At 40.1% G+C, this 19,095-nt stretch overlaps 1 protein-coding gene across 1 annotated transcript in view; it reads left to right on the top strand.

Annotated features, from left to right (window-relative positions):
* Nucleotides 1-19,095, top strand: part of UNC13C (unc-13 homolog C) — an 860,874-nt gene that overhangs the window by 71,185 nt on the left and 770,594 nt on the right. Inside the window, exon 2 of the mRNA XM_055537914.1 lies at nucleotides 11,876-12,070. The gene's annotated coding sequence lies outside the window, so the exon portion shown is untranslated. The remainder of the gene's footprint in view (nucleotides 1-11,875; nucleotides 12,071-19,095) is intronic.

Raw genomic sequence — 19,095 nt, 5'->3', positions numbered from 1 at the left:
TTGGGATTTCTGCCCATCTACCTACAAAATTATCCATAAGCAGGCTCATTCTTATTCCTCCCCACTTGCCTCAGTAAAAGAAATTACCTTTTCAATTTAGTTGAATACCTCCACTTGTCCTTTATTTCTCATCTCTTTCTATATCCTCCAAGATCATACTCTTTTAGCCACACTCCTGTCTTCAATATTTGCAATATCTTGAAAAAAATATATCAGTATATTCAATCTCTCTCTTTTGATTCTTTCTTTTTCACTTATAACAGTTATCAATTTTGTTTTCTTAAATAGTCTTCATTCTAGTTTTTTTTTTTTTTTTAACTTTACACTATTGTATTGGTTTTGCCAAATATCGAAATGAATCCTCCACAGGTATACGTGTGTTCCCCATCCTGAACCCTCCTCCCTCCTCCCTCCCCATACCATCCCTCTGGGTCATCCCAGTGCACTAGCCCCAAGCATCCAGTATTGTGCATCGAACCTGGACTGGCGACTCATTCCATATATGATATTATATGTATTTCAATGCCATTCTCCCAAATCATCCCACCCTCTCCCTCTCCCACAGAGTCCAGAAGACTGTTCATTCTAGTTTTTGCTTTTAGTTGTACTCTTATTTCTCGCCTTCCTTTTATATCCAAGTTCCTTTGAAAGAGTGGTCTTAATGCCCAAACTTAACTTTCTCCACTTCCCGCCTTCTCTTGGGCACCAATCTTTCCCAGCATCAGTCTTTTCCAGTGAGTTGGCTCTTCACATCAAGTGGCCAGACCATTGGAGCTTCAGCTTCAGCATCAGTCCTTCCAAAGAATAGTCAGGGTTGATTGCCTTTAGGATTCTCCAGCACCACAGTTTGAAAGCATCAGTTATTTGGCACTCAGCCTTCTTTCTGGTTCAACTCTCACATCCATACATGACAGCTGTAAAGACCATAGCTTTGACTATTTGGACCTTTGTCAGCAAAGTGGTTGTCTCTCCTTTTTAATAGATGGTCTAGGTTTGTCATAGCTTGTCTTCCAAGGTGCAAATGTCTTTTAATTTCATGGCGGTAGTCATCACCCACAGTGATTTTGGAGCACAAGAAAATAAAGTCTGTCACTGTTTCCATTCTTCCCCATCTATTTGCCATGAAGTGATGGGACCAAGAGACCAAATGAAATGACAGATGAGGACCAGAAAATAGTTGAAACTCACAAGTATGATTTATTTATTCAACTTATATCAAATACTTTCTACATGCTAAGCGCAGGCAATCCAGTGTCTCAAGGTGTAGGTGTAGATAATTCATTGTCAGTACTGGAAGAAACAAGACGTTTGTAGTTATAGAAACCAAGGCAGAAACAGAATGGTCAAGGGTCTCCAGGTAATTTAGGGGGACAAGGATGCATGTTGACTATAGCCTAAATGCATCCCAGTATCAACAGCAGCAGGAAGGCAACTGAAACTGATTTTGGATTAATACAAATATGAAGGAAGGAAATAATGGTGTAAGAGGTATACTAGGAGAGATAGGAGGGAAATTCAGAAGCAGCAGAAGCTTCGAAGGTGGCAGTGATGAAGCTAGACTGGTGGGACAAGTGTCCTAATAAGAGTATCTTTGAAAGATGCCAATGGAATCACATAGTTAATCCAAAGTTTTACTCTTTTTGAAATAAATAGAAGATAATGCTGATGTAATCAATTGTTTGCCTAAAAATATTCTCTAATACAGAAGATAAAGTCTTCATAAGAAATTAAAATGTTATGTTGATATATAGATATTAGTCTCTATTTTAAAACTCTAAAGCTAATGCAAATTGGATGACATCAGATCAACTCAGACTTCAAGACTGCCTTGACCTCAGCAGATGTAAGATGTTAGAATTCCCTGGTGTAAATAAAAGGGTCCAGACATATTGTTCTACTTCACTAGATTTTTTTCATGGTGCCTATTGAGATAAATCAGAAGCACATCCATCACATGTCACTTGGACTATTTCAGAGTACATTCTCTCAAGAGAAAATAATTTCCATTCTAATTAAGTTTCCAGAATTTGAAATCCAGCCAGAGCAAGACCATTTCGATCCTAGTCACTGTGATGATACCTCCATGTGAAACTGGATAAGCACAAGGCTGACCAGATAAATTTGCCTTTCTTCAATCCTATCAGTTCAGTTCAGTTCAGTTGCTCAGTCATGTCCGACTCTTTCAGTTCAGTTCAGTTCAGTCGCTCAGTCGTGTCTGACTCTTTGCAACCCCATGAATCGCAGCACGCCAGGCCTCCCTGTCCATCACCAACTCCCGGAGTTCACTCAGACTCACGTCCACTGAGTCAGTGATGCCATCCAGCCATCTCATCCTCTGTCAGATTCTGCCTTCTCCTTCTGCCCCCAATCCCTCTCAGCATCAGAGTCTTTTCCAATGAGTCAACTCTTCGCATGAGGTGGCCAAAGTACTGGAGTTTTAGCTTTAGCATCATTCCTTCCAAAGAAATCCCAGGGCTGATCTCCTTCAGAATATACTGGTTGGATCTCCTTGCAGTCCAAGGAACTCGCAAGAGTCTTCTCCAACACCACAGTTCAAAAGCATCAATTCTTTGGCACTCGGCTTTCTTCATAGTCCAACTCTCACATCCATACATGACCACTGGAAAAACCATAGCCTTGACTAGATGGACCTTTGTTGGCAAAGTAATGTCTCTGCTTTTGAATATGCTATCTAGGTTGGTCATAACTTTTCTTCCAAGAAGTAAGCATCTTTTAATTTCATGGCTGCAGTCACCATCTGCAGTGATTTTGGAGCCCAGAAAAATAAAATCAGCCACTGTTTCCCCTGTTTCCCCATCTATTTGCCATGAAGTGATGGGACCAGATGCCATGATCTTCATTTTCTGAATGTTGAGTTTTAAGCCAACTTTTTCACTCTCCTCTTTCACCTTCATCAAGAGGCTTTTTAGTTCCTCTTCACTTTCTGCCATAAGGGTGGTGTCATCTGCATATCAATCCTATCATTCTCAGCCAAATCAATTGTGTGGCAATCCTTATCAATCTCCAATCTTGTCTACTACTCAGTCCACACTATTGCCCAGGGACTTTCTCTAGCAATGTTCCATAGCCTGAGGGCAGGCAAAGGAAAACAGGCTGTAGGCATGATCTGATATTAGAAACCTGGAAGTGGGGGAGCTGTGTCAGGGCTGGGTCACACATAAAATCATATGTGCAGCCTAACTGACTGCGAATGAGCCGGTATTTAGTGACCAACGACCTCACTGAGAGCTGTCTTGGTGGTCATGGTTATGAAAGAAAAGGGAGATAATGAAGTTTCCACCTGAGATAGGGAGTGCTTAGTATAGTTCTTGAAAGCACATAAAAAAAGAAAGATAATACAAAATAGAGACAGTATTGTGCTGGGACATAAAAAGGTTAAAAATGAATCTCAGTAGTTTGCTCACATGAATATCTACATACCTAAGAATTCTTGATTGGTTGGCTGGCTGATTGATTGGTTTATTTGACTAATGAAAGCCAGAGAATACCAATTTTTAAATCTTAAAGACCTAATAAGGAGACCTTTGGTTGGGGGATTAAGCAGGACAATTAAACTTTTACTCCAGGACATTGAATCTTGAGTCAACTGATTCAAGGACTTAAATGGTCATCACTGCTTCTTATGAGACTGGATTTTTGTCTGTTCTTCTCTTTTTCAACCAAGAACCTCAGAGCTGATCTGTCTTCTCCTTTATTCAAAGCCTGTTTCTGAACTTCTTATCAAGTATATGAACTAATCAATATACTCCATTAATGTCATTATTTTTAACTTAAGGTGTATTTCTGTTTTTGCAATAAAAGAACTCCTGAGATTGGGCAGTATCTATTTACTGATGTGAACAGTACATGATTTTGCCTGTTTATTGATCTTGCCTATTTATTGATTTTTGCCTATTTATACACACACACACAATGCTTTCAAAGGAAATAACATATTTAATTTTTGTAATAAATATTTGTAATAAAAGATCAACATTGAACAGACAAATAGATAACACCTAAAATGGGGGAGACAGCTATGTAGGATTAGTTCTACTTCAAATTTGCCTCAGAACTTGTTGGGGATCTTGATCAAGTTACTTAATCTCTTTATCTGGACCAGTTTTTTCATCTGTTACATGAGGATAATAATAGCTCTGGCAAAAGTAACTGTAATCATTAACTGAGGTGATGCAGGGGAAACTGTTTGGCACACAACTTTGCTCATGGTTAGAATTGTGTAAATACTCATCATTTATTATTATCCGAATAAGCAGTCAGGTCTTTCTCCTTTACCAAAGGGCAGAGATTATATCTATCTTCTTTACCCCTGAATCTCTAGTCCTAAGCATGATGCTCATATAGATGATGCTCAATAATACTTGTTGAATAAATGGGTAAAATAAAAGCAAAATGATAAATGGAGCCATTAGAGATTATATCACCCTTATCATTCAGTTTGTTTCTGATTTTGTTCTGTTTTATCAGAACTAAGAAATTTCTAATTTTCATAGATAACGTTTTTCATTATTTATTTATTTATTTTGGGGCCTGTTGGGTCATCGTTGCTGTATGTGGGCTTTCTCTGGTTGCAGCAAGCTGGGACTGCTCTTCATTGCAGCGCTCAGGCTTCTCATTGCAGTAGTTTCTCTTGTTGTGGAGCATGAGCTCTAAGCACAAGGACTTCAGTAGCCACAGCACACGGCTCAGGAGTTGTGGCTCGTGGGCTCTAGAGCGTGGACTCTGAAGTTGTGGGCTTAGTTGCTCTGTGATATGTGAAATGTTGCCTGACCAGGGGTCGAACCCCTGTCCTCTGCACTGGCAGTTGGATTCCTATCAACTGGACCACCAGGGAAGTCTGGTAATATTTTTAAAAATATAGGTATCTTGAAGTTTTAGGATTTGTTTCAACTACACTGAAATATTTGAAGCAGAAGTGGGAGGATGTTTTTCCTTTATGGGGTTGACTGTTCTGTTGCCTGATGGCATTTCTTATCATGGGGTGAATACGGGAACAGGTCCTTGCAACGTACTCTGTGTTTGGTGTCAGGTGTGCACTCATTGTTGACGAGCCTTGTTTCAAGGATACTCTTGTATCCTTGTTGCTGGAGTTTTTTTTTTCCTAGTGCCCTTGTCTGCCTTCTTTGTACCCTGCCAAGCTTGCAGAGACCTGCATTTAAAAGAGACTTAGGCAGTATTGGAAAGCTTCCATTTAATGGTACACACAGAAGTTCAAATACGCACTTAATAGTAGAAACTTGAAAATAGGGGTCACAACAAAAAGTGGTCAGGTTAGCAGTGTATGACCCAGTGGGGCATATCCACTGTGTTAAAAATGTAGAATAAAACATTTGATTTTATACATGTTTTCAAAAATTCCTATTTTAAAATACTTAATACTTTTTTAAAGCATTACAACGCAAATCACACATGTTGATTTTAGAACAGTAAAAATACAGTAGCAAAATAGGAAACTATTAGACAATTTTATCATTAACCAAACGGGACTAATAATAGGTTTAATCCATGGGAAAATGTTTGTATCCATACATAAATGTTTTATTGAAAACTCATAAGGTGTGTGAAAATTCGAACACTCAAGGAGAATTCATTGTAAAGTAGGTTTCTCCTTTTGCTTGCTGAGTGGCCAAATCTCACTCCTCAGAGGAAACTGCCATAACTAGTACTGTTTGCATTCTTATAGAAATACCTAATGAATATAAGCATATTTATGTCTATATCTTTTTAAAATTCTATTTAAGAACATTTTCTGCACTGTTCTTATTTTTTAAAACCACTTTATCTTGGAAATTTTAGTCTCTGTCAACACATATTAAATTATAGATCTAGCCCTGAACTATGAATCCAAATTTAGTGGAAACCCTGCAGCACCAGGACATGATTTTAGTGCGGATAGAGTCTAACTCCTCATTTTGTGGTGGGAAGACGATTCAAGGAGGTAATGTGAAAATGAGACTGTGACAGAGGAGGGAAACTGTTTCTCAATCCTCTGACTCTGTGTTATACCCTAGGGGTTGTTGTTGCTTAATTGCTAAGTCATGTCTCTGCCACCCAGTGGACTATGGCTCACCAGGCTCCTCTGTCCTTGTGTTTCCCAGGCAAGAATACTGGAGTGGGTAGCCATCTCCTTCTCTGAGGGAGCTTCCCGACCCAAGTGTTGAACCCACATCTCCTGCATTGACAGGTGGATTCTTTACCACTGAAAAGTGGTATGTCTGGAAAATTCACAGAAATCCTTGATTTCCTTCTAGGTGAAATATTGAAAGAAAAGAGAAAAAGATTACAAAATAGTAACTATGGTCAGTCAGTCAGTGTATTCAATTGAGAAAGGTTTAGAGGCCCTTTGCTAAAAGTTTTGGCGGACACAATTTTTAGTTCTGATTCAGTTACTGATTAGAAACCTGGGGCAGATATGTAGAGGCCTTGGATATTAGATGCTGCTACAATGACTAGCTTTCTGTCTGCCAGCAGAAGGGAGAGGGCCCCCGCCCCCTCCTCTAGCCCCCAGGGACTGAGCCCCAGTGAAGCCAGGCCCATTCCACAGAGGCTTGTTCAGTTCTGAGCCTGAGCCCTGGGGCCCAGTTCAGGCCAGCGCACCAGTCTGAGCTCCTGAGGCAGTTTTCACAGAAATGTTCTACCTAATTAGGCAAAATATTTTACAAACTAAAAAATCTGTGGGGATATTGCTTTATCAAACACATTGAAGAGACAATAATTTTCTATATTTACATTTTTAACACCTGACTTTCTCCTGGGGAAAATCAATTCATCCAGATCTATGTTGTAATGTCTAGCTTTTAGATAGAATTAGCTAACCATCTAACTGCTTCTAACAAAGTAACCACACTTCTCTATGTGAACTTTTCATGATATCTTTAGCAAAGCACCATTTAAGTTTACATATAATTCTGAACTTGGAGGCACAGTGTCTTTCCAATAGAGTGCTATAGTTTATTATAGCTAGGATTTTAATATATTGAACATATTTGATGAAGACAATGGATCCTGACTTTGAATTCATTCTGTAAATATATTGATACTTGGCATCAGTCTCTGTGCTGGGATTAGGATACACAGAGTGGTTGGGTAGACTGAATGATTAGTATAAAACAGTTTCTACCCCAAGGAGCACATGCTAAAGCAAAGATTTCAACCCATGAATAATAACCTATAATACAAAGAGAAAACCCCTTTATTTCTTTAGCTTACTGGGTTTTAAAAGAAGAGTACAATAACCATACTATAAAGGAGACAGGTCTCAGGGATTATAGAGGCCTAAAGAGAAATTCTGAGGCATATGTGAGCCTTATCCCAAAATCTAGTAGATTCAGGGAAAATTAGAGGAAAATAGAGCAGCATATTTATTAAACAAATGGAGAAGAAATACATTTTTATATCAAGTAATGAAAAGCACATAATAATTGAAAACATTTACAAATGAGACTACTAACCATAATTTTTTAAAGTTTTCACTTAGATATATAAAATTTTCAAACAATCAAAGAAGAATACAGACTAAACACTGGGAAAATATTGTAGAAACTATGAGCAACAAAGTTTTTAATATTTCTTAAGGTGTTCATATAAATAAAAAGCCATAAAGAACTTGAACGACAAATGGAAAACAGATTTAAGTGAATATTTCAGAAATGAGGAATATAATTAAAAACAATATTTGAAAACCATGTTAAATTTCACTAGCAAGCAAAGTAATACAAATTGAACAACAAGGTTGAATCATAACTTTCTTATTACATCAGCAAAAATTTTAAAATAATACAAATGTTCAAACTACCATACAATTGCATTCATCTCACACTCGAGCAAAGTAATGCTTAAAATTCTCCAAGGTAGGCTTCAACAGTACATGAACCAAGAACTTCCACATGTTCAAGCTGGTTTTAGAAAAGGCAGAGGAACCAGAGATCGAATTGCTAACAACTGTTGCATCATAGAAAAAGCAAGGGAATTCCAGAAAAACATCTGCTTCATTGTCTACACGAAAACCTCTGACTTTGTGGGTCACAACAAACTGTGGAAAATTCTCCAAGAGATAGGAATACCAGACCACCTCACCTGCTTCCTGAGAAACCTGTATGCGGGTCAAGAAGCAACATTTAGAAATGGACATGAAATAACAGACTGGTTCCAAATTGGGAAATGAGTATATCAAGGCTATATATTGTCACCCTGCTTATTTAACTTAGATGCAGAGTATATCATGCAAAATGCTGGGCTGGATGAAGCACAAGCTGGAATCAAGATTGCCAGAAGAAATATCAATAACCTCAGATACACAGATGATACCACCCTTATAGCAGAAAGCAAAGAGGAACTAAAGAACCTCTTGATGAAAGTGAAAGAGAACAGTGAAAAAGCTGGCTTAAAACTCAACATTCAGAAAACTGAGATCATGGCATCTGGTTCCATCACTTCATGGCAAATAGATGGGGAAACAATGGAAACACTGACAGACTTTATTTTCTTTGGCTCCAAAATCACTTCAGATGGTGACTGCAGCTGTGAAATGAAAAGATACTTGCTCCTTGGAAGAAAAACTATAACCAACCTAGACAGCATATTGAAAACCTGAGGCTTTCCTTTTCACAAAGGTCCATCTAGTCAAAGTTAAGGTTTCTCCAGTAGTCATGTATGCATCTGAAAGTTGGACCATAAAGAAAGCTGAACTCTGAAGTATTGATGCTTTTGAACTGTGATGTTGGAGAAGACTCTTGAGAGTCCTTGGACTGTAAGGAGATCTAACCAGTCCATCCGAAAGGAAATCAGTGCTGAATATTCATTGGAAGGACTGATGCTGAAGCTCCAATACTTTGGCCACCTGATGCAAAGAGCTGACTTATTGGAAAAGATTCTGATGCAGGGAAAGATTGAAGGCAGGAGGAGAAAGGGACAACAGAGGATGAGATGGTTGGATGGCATCACTGACTCAATGAACATGAGTTTGAACAAGCTATGGGAGTTGGTGATGGACAGGAAAGCCTGGCGTGCTGCAGTCCATAGGGTCTCAGAGTGGGACACGACTTAGTGGCTGAACGAACTGAAATCAATAGTTTTACACTGTAGCACATTAACTATTTTTGAATGAATAAATAAAGAGATGGATTGATGAATATTAGAGGAAATACAAGATGCAAATTCTTTTTTTACTATGTTTGAAATCTACACATACAAATAAAGGCATATCTCTGAAAATTATTGATAGAACAATATCCATGGCTCTTCATCTCAATTTCCTTATCCATAACATTAAGAAAAAAGAATGCATTAATTTCAGTATTCCTTCCTTTTATTGAAATTATCTTTCCAAGTTTTCTTTGCCCCCAAATTTCAGTGTTACTTATACTTTTAAAATAAAAACCTATAAAATAAGGGCTTTAGAATAAACAACTTATAAATTAGATTTAAGAAAGAGGCAGTAGAGCTGGGTAGCCTGAGGTCAGGACTAGTTACCATTCAGGGAACAGTAGATGAGCTGGCAGCTGAGGACAGAGACCTCCAGAATAGCTTAAGTAGTTGTCCATGCCTGGGGTTGGAGGGTAGACTAGGGAAGCCCACCTTAAGAGTACAACCCAAGTCACAGCCTGATGGCTAGGAGTTCAGGTCAGTTGAAGGTGGGACAAAATGATGCATCTGAAAAGGACAACTTGAACTATGAGAATCCAGTTATGACACTCTGTACATTCTGTACTTGAATCTAAAGAGTCAGCTGACCTGAAATAGAAAGGATGGAGGGTAAGTAACAGTGAGGAAGTGTTTCAGGAGAATGAGAGGATGGTCATGTCCCAGGTCTCCAGAGGGTTGCAGGGTGGAGCCAAGTGAGGGTCCTTGGCTTTGCACAAGAAAGAATTTAAGAGCCAGCCATCATAAAGTGCAGGCTTCCTAGGTGGCATAGTTGGTAAAGAACCCCCCTGCTAATGCAAGAGATGCAAGAGACATGGGCTCGATCCATGGGTTGGAAAGAATGGGAAATGGCAACCCACTCCAGTATTCTTGCCTGGAAAATCCCATGGATGGAGGAGCCTGCTGGGCTGCAGTCCACGGAGTCTCAAAGAGGAGGACACGACTGAGCGTGCATACGTGCATAGTAAAGTGAAAGAAGGTTTCTTTAGAGAGATACAAATTCCATAGGCAGAATGCAGTCTATACTCAGAAGGTGAGAGAAGTCTGAAATAGGGTGGTTAGTTTCTATGTGCTGGGCAATTTCATAGGCTAGTGAGTGGGAAGATTATCCAACTGTTTTGGGAAAGGGTGGATATTTTCAGAAATTGGGCCATCGCCCACTTTTTGGCATTTTATGTTTAGCCTTGGAACTGTCATGGCACCTGTGGGTATGTCATTTAGCTAATGTTTACAATGAGTGTAAAGTGAGGCTCAAGATCTACTGGAAGTCAAGTCTTCTGCTATCTTGGGCCTGCTGCTGCTGCTGCTGCTAAGTTGCTTCAGTCGTGTCTGACTCCGTGCGACCCCATAGATGGCAGCCCACCAGGCTCCGCCATCCCTGGGATTCTCCAGGCAAGAACAATGGAGTGGGTTGCCATTTCCTTCTCTAATGCAGAAAAGTGAAAAGTGAAAGTGAAGTCGCTCAGTCGTGTCCAACTCCTATCGACCCCATGGACTGCAGCCCACCAGGCCCCTCCATCCATGGGATTTTCCAGGCAAGAGTACTGGAGTGGGGTGCCATTGCCTTCTCCATCTTGGGCCTAATTGGTTCTAACTAGTTTGTCAAACAGAGAAGGCAATGGCACCCCACTCCAGTACTCTAGCCTGGAAAATCCCATGGATGGAGGAGCCTGGTGGGCTGCAGTCCATGGGGTCGCTAAAAGTCGGACACGACTGAGAGACTTCACTTTCGCTTTTCGCTTTCATGCACTGGAGAAGGAAATGGCAACCCACTCCAGTGTTCTTGCCTGGAGAATCCCAGGGATGGAGGAGCCTGGTGGGCTGCCGTCTATGGGGTCACACAGAGTCAGACACGACTGACGTGACTCAGCAGAAGCAGCAGTTTGTCATAGTCTCAATGGCTATGTCATTGTTTTAAAGGTTGTGGCCTGCCCCTTTCTCTCCTGTCTCAGAAGGAATCAGAGAGAATGGAAACTTCCGGGACTTGCAAAGTAAACTGAGGCCTATCAATAGTCAGAGTTAGGAGGTAGAGCTGCCTGTGTGGTCAAGCGTTCAGAAACTCTACATGATGTTGTGAAAAGTGTGCTTCTATTTCAGAGTTACTGGGGTTGCCTTCTGAAAATGCAGATTGCTCAGCTTAATTCAGAAGTGTTGAGTCCTTGTCCCCCAGGGTAGGCATTTTATGCGTCTTCTCAAAATGATTCTCATGCACTTTAACAAACATCAGCATGCTTAAGAATCAGCAGGAGGTTTACAAAGAGATGATGTATTCCTGGATTCCAGGACTGGAGATTCTGACTCACTGCAGCTGGGGTGTTGTCTAGGTGTCTGCATTTTTAACAGGCACCTTCAGGCTTGGAAGCAGGTGGTTTACAGATTGGACTTAGGGAAATCAGGTTAAAGGTTCTTTGAATAAAGTTAAAAATTAGTGGAGAAACAAAGTCATGATTAGATATTAAGTGGAACATCACAATGATGTCCTAATTCCTTATTTATTTACTTATTTACTTATATGATACTCTAGTTCTGGTGAATCCGTTTAACATTTAAATAAATATGAGAACTTTGTGAGAGAATCTTGTCCTCTCTTATCTCCACACCATCATCACTGGTTATCATGTAGGTTGTAAACATGCAAAGAAGTGACTTGTGAACTTACTTCTTGAGTAAAAAGTGGTTTCATCCAATTGTACCTCCTGGAATTCTTTAACAGGTGTCTGCAGTTGACGTCTGAGTGAGAAGCAGCTGGCCCAGCAGTGTCAAACACCCTCCTTCCAGCTGGCTCTGCCTTCAAGTTAGAACAAAGTGAGAAGGCATTCAACTACCATATACTTCAATAAGAAAATACAATGAAGAAAGAAAAGAGAAATTGAAGTTGAGTTCTCTTATGGTCCCCAGGATGGAACTTGTAAGTGCATCAGTTCTTAGATAGCAAGTGGTCATTAATTGTCCTTTGTCTGAATGCAGGCTTAAAGTTGGTGAAAATTTTTGTATTTAAGGAAATGTAACTCAGTGGTAATTCAGACCATGGACAGAAATATCACACACAGGATAGGAAGGGCCTCTTCTCCATCTCCCGCCCTTTTCCGCACCCTGCTCCTCACCTCATGTACTCAAGTTTTTCTCTAGCAAATAGGAAAATAGGATGGGCAATATATACAAAGGGAACCAGCTTTTTAGGCTTAGAAAATAAAGGATTTGGGGCTATGTAAAATTCTTGGCTACTTTCATTAACTTTGCTTGTGAAATTATATTTTTTAATCATTTGTTTTGGCTGCTTGCATTGATTTGGAGAGTTTTTGGCCTTTTCTTTTTTAAAATTGGCTGCTATTTCCTTTTTGCCTTTTCTAAAGTTTTACTAACTTAAAGCACAGTCACCTGTCTTAACTGAGAAAAGAGGAAGAGTGAAAGGATTTTTGTTCAGTATTGTTTAGTTTAGCACGTTTTAAGAAGAGTGAAATATTCCTTGGGCTGGGTGTGGTGCTAGCAGCAGAATCAGAAGAAAAGAACCTAGCTGGAAAGTGAGACTCTCGGGGGGAGAAATGTGAATATGATTACAATAAATTCTACTTGCTTGCAGCAAAGATTTTTTAAATTGTTTTTTAATGAGGATGAATGATTATTCCTTTTCAACCCTGGCTTATTGGGATATTTTGCTTGCTTGTGAAAGCCACTCAGTTGCAGACGCAGCAGGGACTCAAATCAGTGGTGTATTGAGGCTCTGCTCCTGTTACTCTCACCAGTGAAGCTGCAGCTCAAGGGAGATGAGCAGGTTTTTGGACTCTGGCCCAGTTGCCTTCCTCCTGTTGTCAACAACTTTTTATCTCCTGACTAAGATTCTTTTTATTTTCTCACCCTCTTGTCACAAGTCACACTTATTAGTAGCTTGTTAACAGTCTGTGTGGTTGAGACAGAGGTAAAAATAGTACCTCAACCTTCAACCTTTTAGAGGGTGTACATGATTCTCCCTTCCCCTTAGAGGAGCACCAGTCTGACATTAATATCTGTGTCCCTGGCCAGAGAGTCTTGTTTCTGTCTGTTCCCTGTTACGATAGCCGGTCAGTGCTGAGCAGAGGGACTGTCCCAGCCCTTGTAGCTGATATTGCACACTATCTGAGGTTACTGGAGACTCCGATTGCCTGGTGACTACTGAGCCTTCAGGGACTGAAAAACTGGCTGTATCCCAAGACAAACACTAGTGATAAAAGAAGGGTCATGAAGCCAGATGCTTCTTCCTGCAAGTACCTGCCATCAGAGACCCTCCACCCTACGCTCCATGGAATCTGTCTGGTCATATAAGTCATGGGTTTCTGAATTCTTTGGGGACCACTGCATAGAGTACTTTTAGAAAGATGGGGACACAAAGGGATTTTCTACAGTCACAGCATATGTGACCCTGGCTCCACAGGAGGGAGAAGTAAACAATGGATTTCTTTTTCTCTCCAGTCTTTGATTCCTAGCCCATGTGGGAATATCAGAACTCTAGCTTTTGTGTGAATTTTATGCTATAGAGTTGAAGCAGGTATTTTTGAACTTGACATTTTTTCCCTAGAGTTTTGCAAATCTCATATTTTCATGGCAGCACAGTCTAATCATTAAATGTGGAGGCTCTGGGTTCTGTTCTTGACTTGGACACTTAATGGCTTTGTGACCTTGGGCATGTTATGTACCATTGTGATATTTCACTCCCTTCCATTAAAAAGTGGAGTATAATAGTAATGCCTCATCTGTGCAGTTGTGTGAGTGAATGGAGCAGCAGGGCTGTCTTGCTCAGAGATGAGTCTGGCACATTATAAACAAACATATTAGCACTTGGTGAGCACATAGAAGGACCTGCTTATTTTCCTAAGAGACTGCACATGCCTCAGTCAACCAGTTCTCTTAGGGTAGAGCTTCCTTGGTTGGGTAATGAATTAACTCCCTGATTGGAATTAGAGAGAAACTCTCAGAGGATGGATCCTTGTCACTCTTGGATGTTTATTTCTAAGCAGAAGGCAATTGAAAACAATGCAAAATCATCACTGTTCTAGGCCAGCACATGTCCATTTCTAACACCATCCTGTGATAGAACACATTGTAATCATTGTAATATCCCATGAAGATGACACAGTCATCAATTCTTTGGCACTCAGCCTTCTTTATGGTCCAACTCTCACATCCATACATGACTACCGGAAAAACCGTAGCTTTGACTAGATGGGCATTTGTCTGCAGAGTGATGTCTCTGCTTTTTTAATATGCTATTTAGGTTGGTCATAGCTTTTCTTCCAAGGAGCAAGTGTCTTTTAATTTCATGGCTGCAGACATAGTCTGCTGTGATTTCGGAGCCCAAGAAAATAAAGTCTTTCATTGTTTTCATTGGTTCCCCATCTATATGCCATAAAGTGATGGGACCAGATGCCATGATCTTAGTTTTTTGAAAGTTGAGTTTTCAGCCAGCTTTTTTACTCTCCTTTTTCACTTTCATCAGGAGGCTCTTTAGTTACGTTTTGCTTTCTGCCATAGGGTGGTATAATCTGCATACCTGAGGTTATTGATATTTCTCCCGGCAATCTCGATTCCAGCTTGTGATTCATCCAGCCCAACATTTTGCATGATGTACTCTGCATATAAGTTAAATAAACAAAATGGCAATATACAGCCTCGACACACTCCTTTCCCAATTTTCAGTCTGCTGTTCCATTTTTGGTTCTAACTTGCTTCTTGACCTGAATATGGGTTTCACAGGAGGCAGGTAAGGTGGTCTGGTTTTCCTATCTTGTTAAGAATTTTCCAGTTTGTTGTGAGCCACACAGTCAAAGGCTTTAGTATAGTCAATGAAGTAGAAGTAGATAATTTTTTCTGGAATTCTCTTGCTTTTTCTATGATCCAACAGATGTTGGCAATTTGATCTCTGGTTCCTCTGCCTTTTCTAAATCCAGCCTGTGCATCTTGAAGTTCTAAGTTCACATACTGTTGAAGCCTAGCTTGGAGGATTTTGAGCATGACCTTGCTAGCACGTGAAATGTGTTCAATTTTGTGGTAGTTTGAATGTTCTTTGACACTGCCCTTCTTTGTTATTGGAATGAAAACTGACCTTTTTCAATCCTGTGGCCATTGCTGAGTTTTCCAAATTTGTTGATATATTGAGTGCAGCACTTTAACAGCATCATCTTTCAGGACTTGAAATAGCTCAGCTAGAATTGCATCATCTCCACTAGCTATTTTCAAGGTAACACTTTCTAAATCTCACTTGACTTCACACTCCAGGATGTCTGGCTCTAGATGAGTAATCACACTATCGTGGTTTTCTGGGTCATTGAGATTTTTTTGGTGTAGTTCTGTGTATTCTTCCACCTCTACTTAATACCTTCTGTTTCTGTTAGGTCCATATTGTTTCTGTCCTTTATTGTGCCTATCTTTGCATGAAATGTTCCCTTGTTATCTCTAATTTTCTCAAAGAGATATCTAGTCTTTCCCATTCTATTGTTTTTCTGTATTTCTTTGCATGGATCACTTAGGAAGAGTTTATTGTCTCCTTGCTATTTTTTGGAACTCTGCATTCAGATGGGTATATCTTTGCTTTTCTCCTTTGCTTTTCACTGCTCTTCTTTTCTCATCTATTTGTAACGCCTCCTCAGACAGCCAATTTGCCTTTTTGCATTTCTTTTTCCTGGGCATGGCTTTGATCACTGCCTTCTCTACAGTATTACAAACTTCTGTCAATAGTTCTTCAGGCACTATGTCTATCAGATTTCATCCCTTGAATCTATTTGTCACTTTTGCTATATAATCATAAGGGATTTTATTTAGCTCATACCTGAATGGTCTAGTGGTTTTCCCTACTTTCTTCAATTTAAGTCTGAATTTTGCAACAAGGAGTTCATGATCTGAGCCACAGTCAGATCCTGGTCTTATTTTTGCTGACTGTATAGTTCTCCATCTTTGGTTGCAAATAATATAATCAGTCTGATTTTGGTATTGACCATCTGGTGATGTCCATGTGTAGATGGCCTTGTGTTGTTGGAAGAGGGTGTTTGCTATGATCAGTGCGTTCTCTTGGCAAAATTCTGTTAGTCTTTGCCCTGCTTCATTTTGTACTCGAAGTCCAAGCTTGCCTGTTACACCAGGTATCTCTTGACTTCCTGCTTTTGCATTCCAGTCCTCTATGATGGGAAGGACATCTTTTTTAGTGTTAGTTCTAGAAGGTCTTGTAAGTCTTCATAGAACTCTTCAGCTTCAGCTTCTTCAGCATTACTCATTGGGGCATATTGTGATATTGAATGGCTTGCCTTGGAAATGAACCAAGATCATTCTATTGTTTTTGAGATTGCTTCCAAGTACTGCATTTCAGACCCTTGGTTGACTATGTGGGCTTTTCCATTTCTTCTAAGGGATTATTGCCCAAAGTGGTAGATATAATGGTCATCTGAATTAAATTTGCATGTTCCTGTCCATTTTACCTCACTGATTCCTAAAGTGTCAACACTCACTCTTGCCATCTCCTGTTTGACACTTCCAGTTTACCTTGATTCATGAACCTAACATTCCAGGTTCCTATGCAATATTGTTCTGCACTACATGGGACTTTACTTTCACCAACAGACACATCACAACTGGGGATTGTTTCTGCATTGGTTCAGCCTTTTCATTCCTTCTGAAGCTATTTCTCCACTCTTCTCCAAGCATATTGGCCACCTACTGACCTGGGGAGTTCAGAGTTCATCTTTCAGTGTTGATGTGGTTTGCCATTCCCTTCTCCAGTGGACCACATTTTGTCAGAACTCTACACCATGACCTCTCTGTCTTGGGTGGCCCTACGTGGCATGGCTCATAGTTTCACTGAGTTAGACAAGGCTTTGATCTATGTGATCAGTTTGGTGAGTAAATCAAGAAGGCGAAGTAGAAGGATGTGCACTCATTCTCCTATGAGTGTTCAGGGTTCTCCAACAGAGGCGTGGGTCGACAGTGGCCTGCTGTGGGGTCAGGGACACTGACTGCACCAGTCCTGGGAGGCATAGCATCTTGGCATAAGTCATTTTCAGGAGGTCACCAAAGGAAAAATAACAGTATTTTGCATGTTCCAGGTATTCTGCTAGGCCCCAAGGATGTGGTGATGAGCAAAATGACATAGTTCCCACCCTTTTATGCCAGGGTCCAGCCCTGGTGGATCCAGGGAATTCGAAGTGGGGATGGCGTCAGGGAAGATCAGGAAACAACTGCTTAACTAAACGTTAATTAAGGATATAAAGAGTAATAGAATAAGGATAGCTCAGTGAGGAAATTCAGTGGAGAAAAGAGGCTGAAATAAGGACAGCTCAGTGAGGAAATTCAGTGGAGAAAAGAGGCTGAATAATTCAATCAGAAGGTGAGAGAAAGAACGACATGGGGAGACCAAGTTTCGGTGAACAAGGCCCACACTTTATTTTCCAAAGTAGTTTTTAATACCTTAAGTTATGCATAGAGGATAATGGGGGAAGGGGTAGAGTCATGCAGTAAGCCAGGCTTTCTTCCTGCAAACTTATCATATGCAAAAGTTTAGGTGATTTGCATCATCTTCTGGCCCAGAGGCCTGTTAACATTTTAAGACCCTTTCTTCAGAAAACTTATTTTTCTCTAAAGGTGATTAGTCAGACGCCACCCTCCAAAAGCATTAGATAAAGTTGCATTCCTATAGGGCAAAGGTGTGGTGGGCTATAACAAGAAAAAGAATTAACTCAAGGGTCCAAGGTTACAAACATTAAAGCTACTACTTACACCAATTATATTAATCAATACACTGCCAGGGACACAGCAGGTAAGGGATATGGAGACTTAGCAGCAAACATTGGCCCAACAAGTGAAAAACCCTTCACCAATACAATTTCTAATCAATCTTTTAACTGCTCAAAGGAATCTGTATTTAGGCAGTTTAGAACATCTCATGCCTCTCACAGTTGGGAGGCTCTGAGCAATCACATGTGGCCAGAAAAACCTATTCAGGCAGGCTAGAGGACTTCCAAAGGAGTTTGTAGGTTGAAACACTGTTACACCCAGGAATTATTAACTAGAGTTGTAAGTTAACTCTTTTTTGGGGGTAGATGCTCGAGAATTTCCAGGGGGACTCCTGAGGCTCGATCCCGCCTTTGCGTATGCCGAGCCTCCTTCCTCATGACCTTTGCCACGGGTGGAGCTCCTGCTCCCGGCACTTTTAGAATTTGAGTCTAGTGAGGGAATCATTGCTAATCAAATTGCATAAGTGACTAGTAACTCATAACATTGTACAGGAGTTAAATGTGTTATGCCCTGAATAAGGAATCTGGGGCTTCCCTAATAGCTCAGTGGTAAAGAATCTACCTGCAATGAGGGAGACCAGGGTTCAATCCCTGAGTTGGGAAATTTTTCTAAGGAAGTATTATTTAGTTTAGTTGTGAAGGATGACTACAAAGTATATTAAGGGGCTGAAGCGTCTTCTAATAGGGAGCAGAACATTTGAACTGGCCCTATGGCAGGAGGGGAAAGACTCCCTGGGGTCAGAAAGTCATGAATGGGTCACTGGAGCACAGATAATGAGACATCTTCTGTTTTCTGGGACAAGAGGCGCATTGTTTTAGAATATTTACTCTGAATGTGAATGGGAGAATGGAGTTGATGCTTTTATAAACTTTTATTCTGCAACTTCTTATTGCTACTGTAAAAATTGGTTCTGTTATTGGTAAAAGCTTTCAAAGTTGGTTGGTGGTCTCTTTATGCATATTAGAAATAGTACTCCATTTATAGTCAAAAAGTAAAATGAGTTACCATATTATTTATCTAACTCTCTTTAAGAGAGGAAATTTATATCCATAATTTTATGTCAGTAAAAGACATTTCATTTTCAAGATGACTCTGAGCCAAGCAAAGCAAATATAAATATTCTGGTTAGCATTAAAGTTGGCCAAATCTCTGCAGAGGCTATCTATTTCCTATGAAAGG

Source organism: Bubalus kerabau, chromosome 10, assembly GCF_029407905.1.
Source record: "Bubalus kerabau isolate K-KA32 ecotype Philippines breed swamp buffalo chromosome 10, PCC_UOA_SB_1v2, whole genome shotgun sequence".
NCBI classification, from domain to species: domain Eukaryota; kingdom Metazoa; phylum Chordata; class Mammalia; order Artiodactyla; family Bovidae; genus Bubalus; species Bubalus kerabau.
Note: the sequence above shows the minus strand (reverse complement) of the source record. Positions and strands in the feature narration are given on the sequence as shown.